Source organism: Pseudochaenichthys georgianus, chromosome 17 (assembly GCF_902827115.2).
Source record: "Pseudochaenichthys georgianus chromosome 17, fPseGeo1.2, whole genome shotgun sequence".
Taxonomy (NCBI): Eukaryota; Metazoa; Chordata; class Actinopteri; order Perciformes; family Channichthyidae; genus Pseudochaenichthys; species Pseudochaenichthys georgianus.
In genome coordinates, this window is record NC_047519.1 from 9520973 (window position 1) to 9539767 (window position 18795).

General features: G+C 43.2%; 1 pseudogene; it reads left to right on the top strand.

Moving 5' to 3' along the window:
* The window catches only part of LOC117462819 (BMP/retinoic acid-inducible neural-specific protein 3-like), a 48698-nt pseudogene that overhangs the window by 15433 nt on the left and 14470 nt on the right, over positions 1 to 18795 (top strand).

Here is an 18795-nt window from a genome sequence, read left to right on the forward strand (position 1 = left end):
TCCCAGAAGGCTTGTGAGTTCAGCAGAATTGTGTCGAGGGGGCAAAGGATAACAAATGATGGCAGCTGATAATGTGTGACTTTATTTTGGTTTTGACGCCTCTCTGTTGCTGTGGGAGTCGGGAGTCGCAGCGTATGGGCGCAGGAGTTATTTAAAGCTGTGAAAAGCTTGTTCAGACAACAGTGACAGATGATAGAGATTCCAAACAAGTGGGGTGCGTGGAAATGTTGCAGAGTAGCTACGCAGATTTGAAAAGAAATAGGAGGTAGAATATGTTTTAACATACACAGGCATAGTTGTCTTGAGGAGGGACAATTAGCACATACATTTGACAACACCTCAACATGAGTGGTCTTAATAACTAAAGCAGTCATTTAAAATGATTTGACATTTTTAAAAATAGACTCATTAGTCTGGACGAGAGATAGATGAGAAGATATGGTGTAACTAAACTAAATAATTATTGCAAAACTGTTGTTATTCCCGTTTATCTTTCAAGACACTTCCATCGATATTCAAAGTCAAAGTAAACTTCATTGTCAATATCTCTGAGTGTTGTACAAACAGGAAGAAATGCTGTTTCCTCACTGTCCCAAAGATTAAAATATATATATATATATATATACATACGAATATAAAAAATAAGAATAAAAACAAAAGTCTGGTAGACAGAAAAAGTTGATTATTATATGACAATGAATGAAATTGAAAAGTGCAATATCTACAGGTAGTGCGAACAGTGTTGAAGCCACTTGTAGAGAAGACAAAAGTGAGGGTAGGGGGGAGAGCCTGGAGGAAGGGGAGATAGTTCAGCCTCCTGACAGCCTGGTGGAAAAAAATGTTCTTTAGCCTGGTTGAGCTCAGGCTGCAAGTGGGCAAGTGGAGGGATGGGTGGGGTCACCCACAGTGCTGAGTGCTTTGGGGGTGAGGCGGGTGTTAAATGAGTCCAGGAGTGTTGGGAGTGAGGCACCGATGATCCTCTCAGCTGTGGTCACTATGCGCTGCAGGGTCTTACGGTTGGAGGCGGTACTGAGGATGTTCTCGATGGCGCTTCGGTAGAAGGAGTGCATGATGGGAGTGGGGACTCCTGCTCTCTTCAGTTTGCTGGGCTTCCTTGGTGATTGACGTGGTGTTGTTTCTCCAGGAGAGGTCCTCAGTGATGTTCAGCCCCAGCAATCTGGTGCTGCTCACCTGCTCCACAGCAGCACCATTGATGGTCGGTGGGTGGGGGTGTGGGTTCTCATGAAGTCAACAACAATCTCCCGTTTTAGTTTTTGAATGCAGAACGAAGGAAAATTATAACAACTTTATTTACAATTTCAGGCCCACAATAAAGACAATATAATTTGAAAAAAAGGAAAATACTATAACAATATGTCACATTTTTCGAAATACAAATATGCAGAAATGTGCTAACGTGTCATAGGCTAGCAAGAAAACAGACTTAAAAAATTAATTAAAAATCAAGTGCTGGATAACTGGTTGAAATGTCAAGCTAAGTGCATTAGCAGAACAAATAGAAAATGTACTATACATTGTTGAAAAAAAGTTGTTAAGCTTAAAAATCAACAATACACTTCAGTTCCAATCAATTTCATGGAAGTTATTCCAATTGGGAATAGTTCAAGTTAAAAGCTAACAATGGCTAAATAACCAACCACAACCTGATTGTTAAAAATAGAAAATAAATTGCAGAAATAAGTGGGTTTTTTATACATCAGAGGCATATAGAGCTCCCCGGGGGTTACATTACATCTTCATCGTGTGTTAATGATTCATGTACATGTGTGTAAGGTCAGTCCAGTATTATATATAGTACACATTCACCTAATGCTTTGCTTTGCGTACAGCTTGTTAAACAGCCGCCTGGGGCCTTATACATCACTAAAGGCCAAACCAAGAGAGCAAATGTCTCCAGTCTCAAAGTGTGTGTGTGTGTGTGTGTGTGTGTGTGTGTGTGTGTGTGTGTGTGTGTGTGTGTGTGTGTGTGTGTGTGTGTGTGTGTGTGTGTGTGTGTGTGTGTGGTGTGTGTGTGTGTGTGTGTGTGTGTGTGTGTGTGTGTGTGTGTGTGTGTGTGTGTGTGTGTGTGTGTGTGTGTGTGTGTGTGTGGTGTGTGTGTGTGTGTGTGTGTGTGTGTGTGTGTGTGTGTGTGTGTGTGTGTGTGTGTGTGTGTGTGTGTGTGTGTGTGTGTGTGTGTGTGTGTGTGTGTGTGTGTGTGTGTGTGTGTGTGTGTGTGTGTGTGTGTGTGTGTGTGTGCTGCTCTGTTTCCAGGGAGTTCGGTCGATGGAAGGTCAACAGCCTGGCGATGGAGAAGCGGGATGGTTTGAGTGGCAGCAGGGGCCTGGCTCTGCCCCTCGACCCCGACTTCATGCACACCATCCGCCAGCTGGGGAGGCGGCCCACCATCCAGACCATTACTGAGAGTCTAATCAAGAAATATGGCACCCACCTCCTCCTCTCCGCCACTCTCGGAGGTACGGTTGAGAACGCAGAGCTTCAAAGCAAGCCTGTTTCACATGGCTTCAAACTTGATTTATTTATTTTTTCAGCACATGGGGCACCGATTTTACCGTCTGTTGCCTTCTAAACAACAAAACATATAATAATATTTCTGGATCATTTTTTTTTTGGCTCTCAAGAGACATGAAATCACCCTGGTTTAGTGTACAAAAAATTAATTGGAGAAGACAGTGAAAGGCAGATTTGATATTTCTGTTTGGCCGTGAAAATGAATGGAGGAACACGATTTGTATGCAATGGGCTTATCTCTTTTAATAAATCAGCATTAGATATTATAATTTATTTGAAGAAGATTGAGTTGGAAAGTGTTTGCTGTATGAAAAAAAAATAACACAAATGTGATGGAACTATCCAAATGCAAATTCAGTTGAAAACAGCTATTGGCGATGAAATCCAGGATTATTTTGATGTTCGATGCGCTTTTATGTTTTTCCCACACATACAATAACCATCAAAAAATCAACAGTAAACATACGGTTTGGCCGTGAGTGTCTCAAAAGATCAGACACAACTATTATTTATACTGTAGTTTTAATATTTCATACCAGTTCTCAAACATCTCAGGCAGAAATCCATCTAAACAACAGACAAAACAAATCGCCTATTCTGACTTTAGACTTAGCAGAGTGCCATGCAGAGTAAAACTCTGATACAAGACTGTAAGACCCTACTGATAGAGCTTAGGGTGTGGGTGGGGAAACTTGAAACAACCAAGATAGATGTCTGATGCAAGTTTTGGAATGTTTTCTAATTTCCGTAAACTCACTTTGTCTCAGTTCACGAAAGTACTGACAAATATTGTCAAAACAAAGCGAATGGGGTCTTTGTACTAGAATATCTTTTTATGAGACTATTTTCTGCTCTGACACTGTTATAATCGAGGTTTGGTTGGTTACGGCTCCAAAACTACTTGGTGAAAGGTATAAAACAGTGGTAGCCATGGCTACAAAAAACACATTGATTGTTGGAAAGAGTCAAGAAACCTAAAGTCAACGTTGCTTACATTTAACCATGGCAGGGATTTTTCACTAAATACAACAATAGCTGTGGCATATCATTAAAGTAACTTGAATACGTTTAGTTTCTGTCGTGCAGTTTGTAACAGTTTTACTGAAAAAAACAATCTTACACAACAGAAATAACTCGTGTCACTTTAGATTGTGATTCAATCAATTAGTTTGGAGAACCCGTGCACATTTGCAATGGCGTTTTTACTGTATTTATTCTTGTGGTCAAACTGGGAAGCCTTTGAGATTGATATGTAACTTCCCAGAAGCCGGTCCAAAAAATAGATAGTCTTGGAACGGGCCACATGCTTCTCCTGTGATATCGCTGCAAGCAGATTTCTTAAGACCCACTTCTAGAAACAACTTCACATTCAACACTGCGGTTCTGGATCCTGAGCTATGGTACTGAGCAGTAAACCTGCCATGCATGATATATTGTAGCTACGTCACACAACCAACTCACAACTACTCAGAAACACCGGTATAATATATGGTTCACAGTAATAAAACAAACCCAAATATGGCAACTATCGCAATCAGAAACACAGGTGAATTGTACTGAGCTGATGTATTAATTGCTTTAAGGCTTATAGGTCCCTTGCTTTGCCATTATCACTGCATTTATAAAGAGGGGCATGGATCAAATTAGTGGAGGTATTTTGCCAGTGATAATTTCAACAGCTTGTATGGCAAGAACACACACAGTTTGAGTTGCAATGGCAGAGTGGCACTGTTTCTGCAGGCTTTCTGCTTCACTACCCTGAAGACAGCGATAATTATCTGAGTTCATAACAGTTTAAAAACCAATGTTACACAAATAACTTGTGTCACTTTCGATGGTGATTAAATAATTGACCTAATCTCAATGCCAATAATTGTTTAAAACGTGATTTTGGGTAGATACCTGTATTAGGTTTGTAGTTAAAACAAGTTTAAGAGATTTTCATAAAATATGTCAGTAAATACCCCACTTATGAATATCCGAAGCTTCAGTGTGTCTTTCAAAAATTGCCTTGCTAAATTCACTAAATGAGACTTCCATATGTCATGGCACCGAACATTAGCTGCCTTTAGCTTGGTGCCATGTGACCGTGATGTAGTTTGTTTGCATTTACGCTTAAAAATAATAAAAGTGGAGTTCAAATGTGATTTTTCCATCTGAAAAAGGTGTAAGAATCATACATGTGTGATAGCCAAAGAACCGTATTTCAAAATCCAATAATAAAATCCCATTGCCTTTTGCACTTCTCTATAGGAAGATAATTGGACAGAATTTGGAGTAGATTAGCCCATCATGACAATCACAGGGATGTTTCTGTCATGAGTGGTTGCTAATCCGAACATAGTATCTGCCCAATTGAACCCTTTGGTGTGAGGCATTAACAGACACAATCTCAAAGTTACCAACTGGATCTCCTCTAAGTGTGGCAAGGGACCAGTTTTTGAAATTGGCCAATGAAGCCTGTATATACAAAATGGCCTTGCCGTGCTGTTAGAGTTAACAGTAGATGTAATGTTAAAGTGTGCTAAGTGCCCTCACTGATTGCACACTCACTCCTTTAAACTGCACTCAACACAATTTGTCTATTGCATTCGAAATGATTTGCCGTGTTTCCCAGTAACTCATCCTTTTATTAAAAAATAATCGGGCTTATTACTGACCAGTTAGTGAGGTAGGTCACAGTGTATAAGCTATGCTATTGCTTCTACCTGCAAATGTACAGTAATAACCCTCAGCTGAATATAGCAATTTCACACACTTTCTCCGGGGCACACATTGTAAGTTGACAATAGAAGCACTGAGGCAGTTTGAGAAAAAAGGTCAGCAATAACACCAAAAAAAGTAAGTTACATCACTTCATCAAAAAAGTCCCGGGGCTAGACACACAAAACTCACATACATTTTGCCCTGACAAAGACAAAAAAAGTAGTCTCATTTATAAAGCATACACATACAATAGGACTCCTTTCCATTCCCACAGCTAGCCATGTAACAAAGTAATTATTAATAACAAGACATTATGTCAAAACTACAACAAATGTAATATTTGTTCACTTCATTGTATACTTGAATTTTTCCATAATCTTTTGTTTGCTTTAATCAACAGTCTGAACACAATATGTAATACACCTTTCCATATTTTAAAATGTATTTTATCACATTCTGCAGTGGTTATAATCTTTCTTTAGAAGTTGCATGTTTTTTTCCAAAAAATGAAATCGTTACTTGCATTTTTTAATACTAAACCAAAATGTATGTCTTCAATAAAAAAAAAATATATAACATCATAGCTACAAAGTTTACTTCATGTATTTAAGCATGAATCACACTGAACCAAAATTAAAAATTAAAAAAGGTGCAGTAAAATATATTTTGGCACAGTATTTCTTATTTGTCCTTATAATATAGACAGTGTAGAGCTGAGGACATCCATTATGGCCTCTAAAAATGCATGTATTACAACATTTTCATTAAAATATTGCAGCTCTCGCATCTTGTAACAACCACTTCAATATGTCATCATTTATCACAAAATGACGGAAAGTGTGTTTATAAGTTATTAAATAATGAAAATGTTTTATATATTGTCAAGTGAGTAATGTACATAATGTGTAGTTTGGCAATCTTCAACAACTGTTTGCAAATCAATACTGCCCGCTCCCCTGGTCATTAGACCTGTCAATGAGAAAAATAAGTATTGCAATTTCATCGCCAAGGTTCTCCAACATATGTCATTCCGCCCAGCTGTGGCTATTTATAGCTTCCATATTGCTAATTCATCACACAAACCTGTAAACCATCTCAATCTTCATTATTAAAAGTCATGAGGAATGATCAATGATTCATTTAAAGCTGTACCAGACTTCAGAAAGTTCTTCACAGTTTAGGACAAATTTAGAAGAACATTACTGGCGAAATAATGGCTTGAGTGTAAATAAAAAGGAGACATTTCTTCAAAGGGGCCATATTATGCTAATTTTCAGGTTCATATTTGTGTTTTGTGTCTCTACTGTGACATGTTTACAGCATGCTTTAATGTTCAAAAAGCTCTTTATTTTTCTCATACTGCCTGTGTTGCAGCACCTCTTTTCATCCTCTGTCTGAAACCAGAGTCCAGTCTGCTCTGATTGGTTAGCTGGTCGGCTCTGTTGTGATTGGTCAACTGCTTAGTGATATCCCTCAACAAATCAAGTAAAATGTGAGAGCTAGCCAATAGAAGAGAGAGTGTTACACAGTGATGTCACTATGTTACTAGAGAAAACAAAGGAGTCCAATGGAGGTGTTTCAGGAAGGGGGGAGTTTGTAGGAGACCCTCTGGCATAAACGTTGGGATTGACCTTTGCAGAACATTTGTATTCACAAAAATCTTTATAACACGCTACAGGAAAGGGAAAACGGCAAAGATAATTGGCATAATTGGCCCCTTTTAAGTAGACCTAAGGTGTGCACACTCTCACCACACAATTTTTCCATAAATACCAGTATTTATGGTAAATGTATGGTAAACTGTATGTACTGTATGTGTTTTGTGTGTTCCTTTATTCATAGTTTAGTTTTACTGTCTGCTTTTTGCATACCATATTATAGTTTAAACAGTTTCAGCTCTTTCCAAGTGTGGAATGTCTCCAAGATAATTGTATTATTAATGTCATTTCGGCCAATAATTAGGATTATTAGAATGATTAGGGGAAGTTGATCATTGGTTTAGCTCTCTGTTCCAGGGGAGTTTAAAAGAACACATCATAGCACAGAGACAGCTCTGGTTGAAGTCACAAATGACCTTCTCATAGCCTCAGACAAAGGACTTGTCTCTATTCTCAGTGCTGCATTTGATACCATCAACCATGATATCCTATTGCAAAGACTAGAGCACTTAGTTGGCATAAAGGGAACTGCTTTAGGCTGGCTTAGGTCCTATCTATCTGAACGGTGTCAGTTTGTGTGTGTCAACGATGAATCTTCCATGCAAACCAAAGTGAGCCATGGAGTGCCACAGGGCTCAGTGCTTGGACCTATTTTGTTCACAGTATATGTGACCTGCTCCTTCGAAATCAGTCGCATTGACGCGAAGACACATTTTGAGTTGTATACACTGTTGGAAAGAGGAGATTCCTAGCTTTCTAATGATATCAGGATTGTTTTTGTACTCCAAATATTAAATGGGACCTATCATGCAAAATACACTTCAATGTACGTATTTCAATAATCAAAAAACCATTAGAATATCCTCACAACCAATAACAAATCATTGATAAACTCCTCTCTCCTATCTTTATTTTACCTAGTCTGCATTATTTCTTTTTATTTATGCATATTTGACTAATCATTCCCCTTTTAAACTGTGTTTTTTATTTTTGTACTGACCTATAGTACACATTGGAAGGATTTCTTAACTTATTTTATACACAACTAATATTACATAGATGGAAATATTTGTTTACATAGATGACCAAACCGTTTGAGACCCACTGAGATAACTTAGACTAAAGTTTACAACCTAATCGCTCAGCGAGTCCTTTACCTCCCTGAGCTGACGTTATCTCTCTCAGTCCGACAGGAGAGGACTCTCCCTCTCCTTATTGTTGAAACAGCTTCTAATCTCCGTTAGCTCCGAGCTAGCACCAGATGCTAACAACAACCCCCAACTCTCTCAGCCTCTCTCTCTGTCTCTCTCTCTTTCTCTCTCTCTCTCAGTCTCTCAAAATCCGACAGGAAAGAGCTCTCCCTCTCCTTATTGCTGAAACAGCTTCTAATCTCTGTTAGCTCCAAGCTAGCACCAGATGCTAACAACAACCCCCAACTCTCCCAGTCTCTCTCTCTGTCTCTCTCTCTCTTTCTCTCTCTCTCAGTCTCTCAAAGTCCGACAGGAAAGAGCTCTCCCTCTCCTTATTGTTGAAATAGCTACTAATCTCCGTTAGCTCCGAGCTAGCACCAAATGCTAACAACAACCCCCATAACTCACTATGTCTCTCTCTCCCTGTCTCTCTCTCTCTTTCTGTCTCTCTCTCACAAGATGCGCTCCTGCCACACACACACAGACACTCCTCCGTGACGATGACTGCTTGCCTAAACAAATAATAATACACATTTAAAAAGTGGGGGGGACACAAATTGGATTTTGAAAAGTGGGGGGGACATGTCCCCAGTGGAAATTAGGCCCATGCGTGTGTGTGTGTGTGTGTGTGTGTGTGTGTGTGTGTGTGTGTGTGTGTGTGTGTGTGTGTGTGTTTGTGTATTTTTGCGTTTTGTGTGTATTGTGTTTGTTTCCTGGGGAAAACACTCACACACACAATACCGGCTGTTGTTATGCCTGCTGTGACGTCAAGTTCTATTTCGTATATGGCTTCGCCCTCTAAGGCTATCGCTATTGGGTTATCCCTCTGCGCCCCCGCGCAGCACTGAAACACTTGTAGTCCACACCCTCGGGCCTCCTTCCGGTATAAATAGGAAGGCAGCCCGGCAATCTGCTCCCTCTTTTCTTCAGCAACCAGCAGTACTGAAGCACAGGAAGATCAAATCATGAGCAATGATAGTGTCCGCAAGTGTCCCTCGTGCAAAACGGGATACATCATGAGCTATGATTTGCACCCAATATGCGAATCCTGCCTGGGGCCAGAGCACGCGGACGCGGCTCTCAGCCAGCAGGTCGCATGTTCACATTGTGTTCGTCTCCCATCATCCGACAGGAAGCAAAGGGCGGATGCTCTAGCTGCTGCGGGTGAGGAGGCCCATCCAGAACAGGGGCAGCCTGTTTCTAGAGATGAGTGGGGGGCAGGAGTCGGACGACTTCTACCCCGTCTCCCTCCATGGCTCGCCATGCGGCTCTCCCCTCCCCCCTCTTCCCCGGACGGGGGAGACGGGGTCGGAGCGAGATACAGGGGTGGGGGCCGAGCACGCGGTCCCTTTCTCCGTAGCCACGGCGCTACCGGCGTTGGGTGGCATTATGCTGGAGCTGCCGGAAATAATCAGCAAAGCAGCAACATGCAGAGGTCTTCCCGTTCCCCGAGGACGGGAGAGGGTGGCTCTGGATGACATGGCCGGAGTGTTTTCCCGGGTTCAGACGGGCAGGAGTGACCCGATCTGGCCGCGCTTCCCCGCCATTAGGAGATACCAGGAAGGGGCAGCGGCAAACCCGAGGACCCTGAGGGCTCCGGTGGCCACCTTTTTCCCCTTCACTAAGGTGGAGGGATTCACAGAGGAGGGTTTTCCAACCACCCCCGCTCTGGAACCGAGCTTAACGGCGTTCTTCGGGGTTAGGCAGGCCAACTTGATCGCCGGACGGCGCCCTATGTTGGCCGCCCCCAAGGACAGAGAGACACTCGCAGCAACAGCAGCCGAGGCGGCAGACTCGTCCGTCAGCGGCGGCTGGGGCACCGTCCCGCGCCTCCGCCCCCCCAGAGAAGGGGGGTAAGAAGGGAGTGAGGTACTCCCGTTCGGCGTCTGCTTCACGAAAGCCACCGAGAAAACCGAGCCGGCCCTGACGGTTTGGGGGGGAGTGTGAGGGAAATAAAACAAGATTATTTCCCAACATGTTGTCTGAGTCATCAGTTGCAAATGTGTTTCACATATCCTCCACCCTGGGTGAACCGGCTGCCTATGACCTATCGGTTAATAGCCAGCAGGGTTCGTTACAAAAGCCTGCGCAATTTAATCTATCGATTAATAAACTGCGGAGCACAGTAACTACACCAGCTGCCTCCAATCTGTTGATTAGTAGGCAGCAGGGTTCGCTGCAGAGGCCTGATGGTTATGACTTTTCGGTTATTAAACCACAGACCTCGCGGCATTCCTCTGTCCGAGATACGCCACATACACGGTCACAATAAGCCCATGAGCGCCATGGTAACGCCTCATGTGGATATCACTGCACATACCTCCACCCATCCTCTGAGCGTGTACGCGCCTCATGATGAGAGTCGGAGTAAAATGCAGCGTGTGGAGGCCTCCTCACAGCCCTTTCGCTCTAGGCCCACCTTGGGTTGCCACATGGGCAGCGGCGGCGAGGGCTCTGGCGTGGCTCGTCGTCATGACGACCACAACACATCTCGAGCATCTTTTAACGCCCATCTTTTATGTGGGCGTTAAAAGATCCGGATTTATCTTTTAACGCCCACATAAAATCAATCTCAAGGACCGCCATCGACGTAACATTGCAAAACTCAAGCATATCTTGACTCAAAACGATGCAGAGAAACTAGTCCATGCATTTGTCACTTCAAAGCTGGATTATTGTAACTCTTTATTATCAGGGTGTACCAAGAAGTCAGTCAAGTCGCTTCAGCTGATTCAAAATGCTGCAGCTCGTGTACTAACCAGAGTTAGGAAAAGGGACCACATTACTCCAGTTTTGGCTGCCTTACACTGGCTCCCTATAGAACACAGGATAGCATTTACAATTCTTCTTCTCGCCTACAAAGCCCTTAATGGGCAGGCGCCATTTTACCTACCACAAGGTCCCCCTCGGAGGGTACTCTTTGTTTTCACGACGTTGAGGTTCCACAGATTATTTAGGTATAGTATCATCACTGGGTGATCTGAACTCGCCAAAGGGGAAGCAAACACAGACATCACAACACGTACCTTTACGTAGCTTTTACGGGAGATCGTCTCACCTTAGCTGTCAATCTGATCAAAAGACGTGTTCAATGGCATTAAAATGAGAAAAAACGCGGCTGAATCGTTTAATCCATAGGTTGATAATGTTTCTGTAGAATAATTTTTTTAATTTATAATCCATAATTCCATTTGTATGTAAAAATCGGAGAGTAAAAGTTAGCTGCTAATGGTAGCCACCAGAGTTATCGCAGCTTCCGGTTTTGGCTATGTGTCAGTCTCACACGCACACATTACCAAATAAGGAGTATGTGGAAGTTCCCCTCGATTCCATTGGCTCTGACGGTTAGAAAGAGATGTCAATCAGCAAAATCGAGCAAGGGGGCCAGAGATAGGTCAAATCCACCCAAATGACCCCAGAAGTGTTTTTTTTTTGCTAAATCTCTCTAAAAAGGTCAACAGTGTTGGGAAAGTTCACTTTCTACATGAACTAGTTCAGTTCACAGTTCACACATTTTAAAATGAACTAGTTCAGTTCATAGTTCATAATTCAAAATGTTGAACTAAAGTTCATGGTTTCAAAAATGAACTAATTTATAGTTCATAGTTCTTTTTTCAATACGTTGCTGCAAGCTATTATTCGTCTCCTGTACGATGTTAATGGGCCATTTAAATGTTTACAATATCCTCAGAGGGCCGTACAAGTTATTGACCTCTGCTTAAAAAAACTAAAATCACAGCCCATTCATTTCATTCTGTGCAAAGAAAAAGCAACCTCTTAATCCAGATATCTCACCATGACTCGCGTATGCATGCACGTGCAGGGTGTGGCGTGACCACCAACACAGAAAGATATGGACACAAGATGTGTGCAAATGTATTTAGTTTCCTATCCATGTGAACATGGTTTAAGTGGGGGGGACCTAACCTCCTCTAGGGGGGTCCGGGGGGCATGCTCCCCTGGCAAGATTGTTTGCACTATGAGAGCAACATTAGGAGATCTATGGACACATCTCTCAACACCCAAACACAACTGTCAGCAGATTTTCTTTTAATTTATGGATATTTGACAAATCACTCCCCTTTGAAACTGTATTCTTCTTTATTAATAACTGTCATATAGTATTTTATACCTGTTTACTTTATTCTCTTGTTTTTTTTATAACTATAATGATCATATAAAGATGTGCCTTTACCTCCCTGGTTGTAGACAACGCTTCTTATATTCGTTAGCATAGCTAGCTAACCAGATGCTAATGATAACAACACAGTTATTGACTGTATGACAGATGAACAGATCGCCACTGGGCTTTCAACTAAAGACACAGACACGCAGAAACTGCGGCATGTGTATGGACTTATCGGTACTGCAATTTCTGAAGTTCTGGAGTGGCGTTCTGGTGCTCTCCGTCAGAACTGCACCCCTGTCAGTCGAGACATATACCACGTGATGACACGTTAGGCTCGTGTTGTGTTCAAGGACCCTGACCTTGGCCAGGAAAAACAGGCACTAGCTTGTTTAATTTTGTTGCGGTCTAGATTTCTTTCATTTTTTTATTCTTTGCGTGTGTTTATAAATTACCTCGAGGGCCGTACCAAATTGTCTCGCGGGCCGTATACGGACAGAGGCCGGAGGTTCCCCACCCCTGCCGTAGAGTCTCACTCTGAGCGAGTGCTGCTGCAGCTGCTCTCGGCTTCGTCCATACTAATTCATTCATTCATTCATTCATTCAATGCTCGCCGGTTCCGCGGTTCCACATTGTTTGTTGTGAGGAGTCTGATATATTTAGTATATTTATATTTTAGTGCGACAGCCAGGGGTGACAGGCGCGTACGCGTCACAGGCATTTTGAAGCCTGTTTACGGTGTGTTTTAACTGGGTTTTCGGCTGAAAGGCATATGAAATCTGGCACACTTTTGAACGCCGTTATAATACAGTGCTGAGAATGAACGCACTTTTGAACGCCATTATACAGCGCTGAGAATGAACGCGTTCTCAATTACGTTCATCTAGCGGAAATACAGTACGTTCAGTTCACGTTCGCCCAAAATATGAACGCGTTCATGAACGATCGTTCATTGAACGCGTTCAGGTACATCACTGAAGGTCAAACAAAGAAATCATACCCTCGTGGGGGCGCGCTCATGTGATTGGCTTATAATTGAGGAGACATCTGATTGGCTATAGATAGAAACAATTACAAGTATCGGCTGACCGTCAGGGGAGTCTCAAAAAACCCACGCACAACGATCCATGCACAGAAAGCTGTTTGTGTTTGCAGGTTCAGGGGATTTAAACGGAAAACAAATATGTGAGGATCAAAAATACATATGTAAAACTTTTTTCTGTATTTGGATTGTATTTACATGCATATGAAACGGAACACATTTGTGTGTGCATTGAAAAACACAAGTGTGGATCCGGAAATACAAGTGTGAGTCCTTTTGCAGATCATGAAATACAAGTGTGAATCCTTCTGTGTGCATGTGTGTATTATGAGACTGTTCTGAGCCCATACATGCATTTCCAAACATTTGGTCTACCTACGCTGTAAAATGTATTATCTTTTCAATTTACACACGGCATCTATTGCACGTCTGTCCGTCCTGGGAGAGGGATCCCTCCTCTGCTGCTCTCCCTGAGGTTTCTCCCATGTTCCGCTTTAAACTGTGGGTTTTCTCTGGAAGTTTTTTCCTTGTACGATGTGAGGGTCTAAGGACAGAGGGTGTCGTATTGTCATACTGATATTCTGTACAAACTGTGAAGTCCACTGAGACAAATGTAACATTTGTGATATTGGGCTATATAAATAAACATTGACATTGAAAAAGATGCAGAGACCTTGTCTGTGCCTTTTCCTCCAATCATCCAAACGATCAGTTCTTAACAGCACTTAATCACTGCTGCGCCTTTATACCCAATCTAAAAAGATACAGATGAAAGGTGATTAGTGCCGCTCTGTCAAAGCTAATGAAGCTCCCCTTCCTTCTATCTCACTGTCACCAGGGGAGGAGTCTTTGACAATATTTGTGGACAAAAGGAAGCTCAGCCTGGAGTCTTCGTCGGCGGGGGGCGATGGCAGCCGTAACAGCAACAGGAACTCCAACACGTCGGGGACAGTGACCCTGGAGGCCCTCCACCAGCTGGCCGCCTCCTACTTCACGGACAGAGAGAGCACACTGCGCAGGCTGCACCACCTCCAGATCGCATCCACCGCCATCCGGGTACGTGGAAGTCAACCAGAACTGGGGTGTACAGGCTGGTGGGTGGGACTTAAATAGTTAGGCTTAAATATTTTAACATGGCATCCAAGTCACAAACATTCTCATTTCATGGCAAAATACAAAAACTGACAAAACAAATAATATTTGATTAGCTCTGCCGAGTTGTATCTGAGTTTAAAAACAGGGACTGACACTGCATTCGGGACTTCTTAACTCTCAAATAATATTTGATTAGCTCTGCCGAGTTGTAACTGAGTTTAAAAACAGGGACTGACACTGCATTAGGGACTTCTTAACTCTCAAATAATATTTGATTAGCTCTGCCGAGTTGTATCTGAGTTTAAAAACAGGGACTGACACTGCATTAGGGACTTCTTAACTCTGATTGGTTGTTTTCCTTCAAGCATGTAGGAATCATGCAAATGCAATACCGAGCGCTCGAGGGAAGAGAAACATTACTTTTTCAAAAGTGATCTCTCTCTTTTATCACTATCAGCATTAAGTGAAAGCTTTACAAACAAACTAAAAGTTACCAACCACACCTTTTAATCACTGAAAAGATTAAATGTTTACCCTAAACTCTTCCTAAAACTGTTGATTACGAACACATTGCGCTTCCTTGTCAGGATTCATATTGGCTTAATTTGAAGGCTTTTAAAAGAAGATGAAAATGGACTGACAGCATCGCAACTATGTTATGTTTAATATGATACAATTACAATTTTGGGGGCGTGGCCTTGAAAGGAGAGATAAGGAAGCTTTTGGAGGTATAGTGATGCTAGATAATTTCGGCAATTTTTTGGAAAAAAATCTATTTGGCTGTGTATTTAGGTTGGAGAATTTATTTTTAAATCAAGCTAACTCTTGCTGCCTTATCCATGACAATGTTGTATTTTTGGATGAACAGGATTTTTTAGTTGTAGACATGGTGATCTGTTGATACTTAAGATACCGTGTGCTTACACATCCTTTAATTAGAGCCCAGGGAATTAGCATCCATAACGTATTAAATCAGGTAGGATTAAGAACAAATGCATATTTACAGAATTGGCTTGACACCAGGAGATGCACCTGTTGTAGCTGCAGGGGTGCACCAAATATATCTCCTGTTTTTGTCTCTCTTTGCCATGCAGTTTATTGGCATGTAAAACTCATGTGTGGAGAAGGAACTGGTACGATATGATTTGCATCAGATGCTGTTCAATACGTTTGTTGAACTTTTATAGTAAGACGGTCAATCTCGTCTTTTCTAATGACCTATTAGGGGCTAATTGGCTGAAGTTTTTAACTCAGTAGAAAACATGTTACAAAACACAAGGCCATTGCCTCCCAATGTACCAAGCTTTGAAAAGGAGGGTGAAGAAGCAGAACGAGGGAGAAGTGCTGCGTCCTGTACGATAAAACACCAATCATCCGTTTTATCATCTGAAGTGGCCATTAGTGTGTACACATTAATCAGTCTGAGGGGCAAACATAGATGCTAAAGTGAGTGGCCAATGATGAAGACAAGTGCCCTCCCCCCTGAACTGAGAACGTGTTCCTACGGTTATGCATCAGGTTGATGGATTAGAAATATCATTCCATTAATTTCCAGCCAGCCCACTTCCATTCATTTGCCACTTTGCAGAGCGTTTGGAGCTCAGGCAGATTGAAGATCAGAGCGAGAGAAAGGGAGCGAAAGAGGCAGATGAATGCTACATTTTATGAGGGATGTAAAGCTGCACCTATGATACATGGCATTTAATTAAAAACACACACAGTATCGAGCATTTTGTGAGAAATAGGACGGATTGGTGGAATAAACTTATGCTAATACCAAGTAAGTTATGTGTTTTTCTGTTTCAGAGTGGCAGAGTTTGAAGGTTCAAAATCAGGATTAATTACAGTTAGAAATTAGCCGAGAAGTGAATCATTTTTAAGACTGAGGAAAGTAGATTTTTTTCTCTCAAATCAGAAAAAAGCTTTCTAATTGAAGTCCTTTTCAATGTTACTCAAGTGACTCACTGCATTCCAAATTAATTTGAGGCATAAAATGCCTTTCATGAATCCCTTCAGATTTCTTTTTTTTTTTTAATAACCAAATGCAATTTTTCAATATGTGAAATTGGTGTCAAAAGTCTCATTGTGTGGTTTCTTCGTTTGGTTAAATGCAAGTAAAAACATGATTCAACCCAGTTCTGACCCAACTGAAGGAAGTAGTGCACTTTTTTTACCAGCTCCTGTCGCGTTTTCTTTCTCCCTACATGGGAATTCAAACTAATTAGTGAACAGTTCCTTCGAGAACTATAGGTTAGTTACGTAACCCCAGCCCTCAGAGTAACATGAAGTGAGATGTCTCACAATGGGATGTCTCACAATGAATTCACCCCCTATAAGTAGCCTGCGCCACGACGCATGCGTCATTCAAAATAAGCACCTCTTCTCGCTTCACCAGAGCAACGAGGGCCGTCTGGTGAGACATCTCACTTCATGTTACTCTGAGGTGTGGGGTTACGTAAGTAACCTATAGTTCTCATTCATAACACTCCGTTCGATGTCTCACTATGGGAAATTGTAGCTCCCGTATTGCCAGACGAGCTTATCTCGAAAATCACCGATCAACCAGAATTTAACAGGTGGAGTCCCGACTCAACAAGGTGCCCAGCACTGCTCGGGCCACGCTTGGAGCGGAGACGTCTAGCCTGTAAAAGCGGACAAAAGTGAGCGGCGAGGACCAGCTCGCCGCTGCACAGATGTCTTGGATGGAAACACCCTTGAACAAAGCCCAGGATGTAGCCAGGCCCCGAGTCGAGTGAGCCGCAGACCCGAAGGTGCTTGCAAACTCTGACTCGTATAGGCCAAAGCAATTGCCTCCACAATCCAGTGGGAGAGCCGTTGCTTAGTAACGGGCTTGCCCTTGTGAGGGTTAGCCCAGGACACGAAGAGTTGGTCATTAACACAAAGCTCTTTTGATCTGTCCATATATGTGTGTAAAGCCCGGACTGGACACAACAGATCCTGCTGCTGCTCCCCGGAGGAAACCAGCGGCGGAGGAAATGCCTCAATGTCAATCGGGGTACACGAACCAACCACCTTTGGTGTAAAGGCAGGGTTGGGCTTCAACAACACTCTCGTTTGCCCTGGGGCGAACTGAGTGCATGAGGGATGTACAGACAGTGCATGAATATCGCTGACCCGCTTGGGGGATGCCAGGGCCAGTAACAGCACTGTCTTGAGTGACAGATGTTTCATGTCAGCTCCTTCCAGGGGTTCAAATGGGGTCATTCTGAGCCCATTTAAAACCACTGCCAGGTCCCATAAGGGCACCAGCGACCTGGAGACTAGGGAGGAGCCTGCGAGCTCCCTTCATAAAACGGCAGACCAAAGGATGTTGGCTAGCCGCCTTTCCCTCAAAGCCCACATGGCATGCAGCAATAGCAGCCAGGTACACCTTGATCGTGTAGAAAGCTCTGTGTTTATCGATCAAGTCCTGTAGAAATGATAAAATAACCCCGACAGGACATTGAAAAGAGATGTTTCCTTCTTGAAGGCACCACTCCTCAAACACCCTCCACTTACAGTCATAGAGAGACCTGGTGGAGGAAGCTCTCGCACTCTGAATAGTGTTTATCACCTTCTGAGGGAGTCCCACTGTATTCAGATTGTACCACTCACGGGTCAGGCCCATAGTGCCCCGCGCTCTGGGCGTGGGTGAAGGATCGCCCCCCCCCGCCTCCCTTGGCGGTTCATACACGACATCGTGTTGTCTGTCCTCACGAGGACATGGTGTCCTCTGAGAGAAGGCAGGAAGCGTTTTAGGGTGGGGACCACCGCTAAAAGCTCCGGGTGATTTACGTGTGCCCGCTGGAGGTCTCTGCTCTAGAGATCTCTCACCGGGCGACCTTCGTAAATACCCTATCAGCCTGTCTGACATGCGTCCGTGGTGACCACCTTCCGTGAAAGGACAGCACCCGTAGGCGCGTCCCGTACTAGAAAAGTCGGGTGTAGTGCCACTACGCATTACATAATAACCAATACTCTCCGCACGCCGTGGCGCGCGGGGTTTAGTTTTATTATGAGACCCATGTTGAGCGGGTGCTTTACGAGGACATTTGTCTGCGTAATCTGACTCTGCTCGGCGGGCATTATAGATAAAACCCCTCTTTCTAGGAGAGAGAGAACCTCTCTCTCCAGAATATGGGTTGACTCTCTCTGGGCTTGTGAAAACAGATAATGTGTAACTGTTTTGAGAAGCCCAGGCAGATGTCGTGAGCATCTCCTGCTGTATGCTCCTTAGAGCCAGCTGAGATGTCACGCTTACAGCTCCAGCCGGCACTGCGCATGCGCGTGACGGAGGTGCCCTTACAGCTCCAGCCGGCACAACGCATGCGTGTGACGGTGGAGCCTTTACGACCCCAGCCGGCACTGCGCATGCGCGTGACGGTGGTGCCCTTAAAGCCCCAGCCGGCACTGCGCGTGCGCGTGGCGGTGGTGCCTTCACAGACCTGT